General features: G+C 28.6%; 1 long non-coding RNA gene across 1 annotated transcript; it reads right to left on the bottom strand.

The window, feature by feature from the left end:
* Positions 1 to 1,071: 1,071 nt before the first annotated feature.
* On the bottom strand, positions 1,072 to 2,840 carry LOC121215845 (uncharacterized). The gene is made up of 3 exons (XR_005911819.1): positions 2,670 to 2,840; positions 2,495 to 2,563; positions 1,072 to 1,279 (listed from the first exon to the last, which is right to left on the bottom strand). It is a non-coding gene; the product is annotated as an uncharacterized lncRNA (long non-coding RNA).
* Positions 2,841 to 5,300: the final 2,460 nt, after the last annotated feature.

A 5,300-nucleotide genomic window follows, 5' to 3' on the forward strand; every position in this document is an offset into this window, starting at 1 on the left:
AAAAATTAATTGTTTTAATAAATATTAATATTTATACTATTTTACACCGATACGATAGAGATATAAAATCAATTTAAAAATTTACATACATAACTAGTATAATTGTAATGATAAATTCAACGGATAAAAAATTAGTCATACAAATAGATACAAAAGGATGTAAAACTATTTTAGTTTTTTTTTTTATCAATGTAAGTGGATCCCTTATCATATATTAATAGTTTATATATACAAGGGTGTATCTAAGGGCAGGGAGGGCCTTGGCCTCCAACCAAATGGTATAATTACTATTTTAGGCATTCCAAAAAATAAAACATTAAATTTAAGTATTTTAAGTCTTCATTTAAATGGAAAATATTTAATTTTGGTCCATCTAGAAAATTAATAATTTAATTAAGTGTTTTTAACACAATAATTTTAGCTTCCCCCAAATTCTATAATTTTATATTGACTCCGTAAACAAATTTTTTGACTTTGTCCATGCATATATATATATGCATTAATGATTAGACATTATATTATTATTTAATATTATATCTTTTATTATAATATATAATATAATAGTTATATATATGTATTAATAGTTTTAGTAATAGTTATATATTATATTATTATATTATTATATGATGTAATAATATATCATCTATTATAATTAGCTATTAAAACCGACATAGTTGATTAATCAAGCCAATTCAATCAAATTAGTTGGTAAATTCAATTTTTGGATTCGGTTTGAACAGTTTCGATTTAAAGTCGAGTTAAGTAATCAATTAATTTAGTGTTATCAGTTTAGTTTCAATTTTGAAATTAAAAACTATAACACCCCAAACTCGACCTAGACGTTATGGTCGAATTTGGAGGAGTTACACTGGCTCATTTGAAAAAACTAATTAAAAATCCCATTTTAGAAGTCGTGTGAACTGAAAATAATAATTTTTTTACAAAAATCTTACATTTTTATTTAGAGAAACTCATGCGCAGAACTTTCTCATTTTACAAAAAAACATTTAACTTCATACTTAGTCTTGCAACGTTTATTTCAGAGTCTTAATTTTGAAAATCAAGTTCTAATTTGGTAAACCGTATGATTTTGCAAATTTATAGTAAAAATACCAAAAACTGATGAACAATACAATAACCAAAACCAAGACCAAAAACAACCATACAGCCCAAAAATCAAAAGTCCGGAAACCTTAATTCATTAACCAAAACAGATAGTTTAATGTGAAAAACCAATCCCAACTCTCACACGCCATCTGGTCCTAAATTAGCTGATTACCTGAAAAGTCAAAAACAGAAAGGTGAGCTATAAAGCTCAGTATGCAACTAAACTCAAACAGAGAACTCAAATAACAGAACTATCAAATCAGGGAAACATAAAGAATTTCATATCGATCATTTGAGCTAAACTGAGAATGCATGATTATGCCAAAGCAGTACATTTTAGAAAACATAATGTAGATTTTTCGAAAAAATTCCTACTTAACTCCACTACACACCAAATAGAGTTCCCCAAAAGTCGTACATCCAATCACACCAATAGATAGTTGTGGTCAATGCTATTAGATTTGTAGTTAAAACTGTCAAATCGAATATATGTAGCCAAACCACTATTTTGTAGCCAAGCTACCAAACAGAAATGTGGATAAACCACCTAATAGTGCAGATCATTAAACTGTCATAACTTTCTCCTTTCCATATTATCCCAAACCCTATGCAATGTGACATGGCATACATATACTGAATCACAATGAAAATCATGTAAAACATGCAGTCGTACAATATCAGAAATCAGAAGGCATGGCATTCCATACTTTAGCAGAATAAACGTATCACAAATGCCACATAAACAAATCAATTTTTTCCATAACGTCACATACATGGTCATATAGCAGAATCCAAAGATACACAAATCAAACAGATTCAAACATCATATGCTCATACTCAACATAGAAAACTGAAAACATACAATCAAAATTGACAGAACACAAGTTGTACATATATAATTTACATACCTTTAACACATCATATAGAGAAGTATATTAACAGATGCATTGTTTTGAAGACTTATTAAGCAATATGGACCCCACGGAGTCTAATTACGAATTTCAAAATCAAATGGGCCTAAGTGAAAATTTTCAAAAAATGGCCTCACATGCCCGTGTGGCCTATACAACCTAACTAGTCCATCCCGTGTGGACCACACGATCTGGCACACGACTATGTGGCTCACACGATCTACCACACGGTCATGTGATGTCGACAGTGAATTTTTTGACTTTCTGTTGATCGCCATTTCTACGAGTTCGAGTCACACACCTGGATATTTCCGATAAACGACGATCCGACACCCTTCTAGACCTTAAAACCAGTGTACCAAATGGACTAATTAACAAATTTATTCAAATTTTAAACAAAAATTAGACTACCAATGCTAAACAAGCAGTCTTGAGCACAAAGGATAAGCCCTTGAAAAGGTAGTCGAACACTTAACCCAATCGAAGTAACCACTCCTAAGGCCTTCCAAACGTCAGAAAAGGGTTTTGCACCTCTCGATTTTCACCTAACAAAAGTACAAGAGTAATTAACCCAACAGAAAACCTTTACAAACTGTTAACGAAAATTCACACTCAATTTCCCCTAACCAAAACGAACAGATTTTTACTTACACCAAAGTTTTAATACCGCAACAAAGACACTTCCAAATGCCCAAGATCGGATACAAGCTTTAAGCGATGAAAACACCAAAACTACGATATCAAACATATGAACAATGATAGAAACAAAAAGAAAAAGAAAATAAAGAAAATTCTGAGAAGAAAGAAGAATAGAAAAAGTAACGTGAAACAAAATTGACAGAGAAGTAGGGAGGAAGGAGTGGGAGCAAAATTAGGAGATAATCCCTCAAATTTTCTTTTTTAATAACTACCCACTAACTTCGTCACTTATCCACATCAGATTTTCTTTCAGAGTTTAAAATAAAAATAAATTTCTATTTTGCACACACGGGTTTCAAACACAAGACCACTGGTAAATTGAAGCCTCACCATTAAACGAGCAAACTCATTCTACTAACAAAAATTAAAGATAAGCTAGGTACGATTAGTTAGATATAAAGATAAGACAAATAAAACCCAAGGGAAGAGATTCGAACCCAGAACCGCATACTCGACAAAACTTTCGCAATCTTAACCCAAAAATCAAGGTGTGATCATTCTTGATTTCAGTAATTCAATTTCTTCTAACACAGTTTTCGGAATGTGACAAAAACCATTTAAACCAAATTAATCAACTTTGCACCTATTATATATGTACCAACCAAACCCAAACCTAAGCCTAATATAAATTTTATTTAGAACTCAACCTAAATAAATATAAACCCAATCCAAATTAAAAGTTAATGTAAAGATAATAAATATAATAATATTAATAAAATTAATAAAATTTTAATATCAATAAAAATATTAAATGTTAATCATTAAAAGATAAATTTATTTGTAATATTATTAGTCTTACATAATAAATCATGTTCAATCATTAGTAACCGTGTTATTACATTAATATATTATTTCATTATATGTTTTATATTATCATTAAATTTAAATATTATAAATTTTGATAATTATTAATTTTATATATTTATTATACATATATAATTATAATATTAAAAAATATTTTATATTCAATTAATATTCTTAAAATTTATTTCATTTTATAACGCAAGGAAATTAAGGAAAATAAAAAATGATGAGCACAAGCTGGAAGAAACTATATTTTGTTATTTTAGCTATGGGCCTAACCATAGCTGGGCCTGAGTAGTAATTTAGTCCCACTAAAAAGTTTTTGTCCAAGTTATTTCTAAGTTGGGCTTTTTTAAGTAGTATTTTTAGTAATTATATTATTTTATATTGTTAATTAATGAATCGATTGAACTAATAAAACTGAAAATTAGTGGTCTAACTAACTCAATTATCAATTTGTTTCTGAAAATATTGTTGACATGGAAAGGTCACTCGCTGAAAATCAACATTCACTTTTATTCCTATTTTATCTTTAGTATTTATTATTTTGTATTGTTGTTTTTATCATTTTACTTTTATGATGCTTTAAAAATTGTAATTTCATTTATAACTGATTGTTTAAAAATTTAAAATATTTTTATAATTTAATAGATCACCTAAGTAATTAATTTAAATATATTTTTATATATTTATTTCAGAATTTATGATACATGTTATATTATTAAATAAAATTACAATTTCACATATGGTTTCATGAAAATAAAATAACTTAAAACTTTTATTATATATTATTTTAAATCTAATATTCTTAACGATAATTTTTTATTCTCACTTTACCACTACAACTACTTTTAGATCCAAACACACATTTTATTGTTGATTTTATCTCACTGATATACCATCTAATCTCATTGTTATAGTATTCAATTTCACTTTCATTTTTTTTTCTTTAATCTCAGTAGAGACAAACACATTAACCATCCAAAGAAACTTTAATTATTCCTAAAATTACTTCTACATCCTTTTTTAATATAAAAAGTTGTACTCAAGAGACATTAAAAAAATTATATTTTTTTGAATTACTATTGATAGAAATGTTTGTAATAAAAAAACAACCATCGACATAATGTATAAGGTGAAATAAGATAATAATAAAAATATTTGCAATGTCTACTATTCCAACCTCTAAAGCATACCTCTCCATTGACATCATGATCCTATCATTGGCGACAGTAATAGCAGTGGTTACCAAAGGCAGCACCAAGGGAGTTGGGAGGGCCAAGCCCCCCTAAAATGAAAAAAATATTACATTGTCTCTTTTTATTATAAAAAAAATAATAAAATTTTAATTTAATTTTTTTAAAATTATAAAAATATAAATTAATACTGTGATAAAACTATATTTTAACTCTAAAAATATATATAATCAATTCCAACTCTTTGGGAAAAAAAATTCTAACTTTGTGGTTACAATAGTGAAGGAAGATCCCTTCATCAAGCAAGTCCAAGAGGAAGAGACCAAAGCTTGAGTGAGGTAGTGTTAGCTTTCAAGAGCTTGATGAAATCAAAGTGGATCCAACGGATAGCTTGGTTTCCATTCTTGTTGTTTGACACTGACTGGATGGGGTGCTCCATCATCTCGGGGTTGACTTTGCTTGCATTGGAGCCTGCGGGGTCAATAAATTGTGTTGCATGCTCGGCATGGACGGTGTTGATTTCAAAGATAGCTTAGGCTTGGAGACAAACACCATGGGCCCATCCTCCACTCAACGTCAAAGC

This window comes from Gossypium hirsutum, chromosome A02 (genome assembly GCF_007990345.1).
Source record: "Gossypium hirsutum isolate 1008001.06 chromosome A02, Gossypium_hirsutum_v2.1, whole genome shotgun sequence".
In the NCBI taxonomy this organism is placed as follows: domain Eukaryota; kingdom Viridiplantae; phylum Streptophyta; class Magnoliopsida; order Malvales; family Malvaceae; genus Gossypium; species Gossypium hirsutum.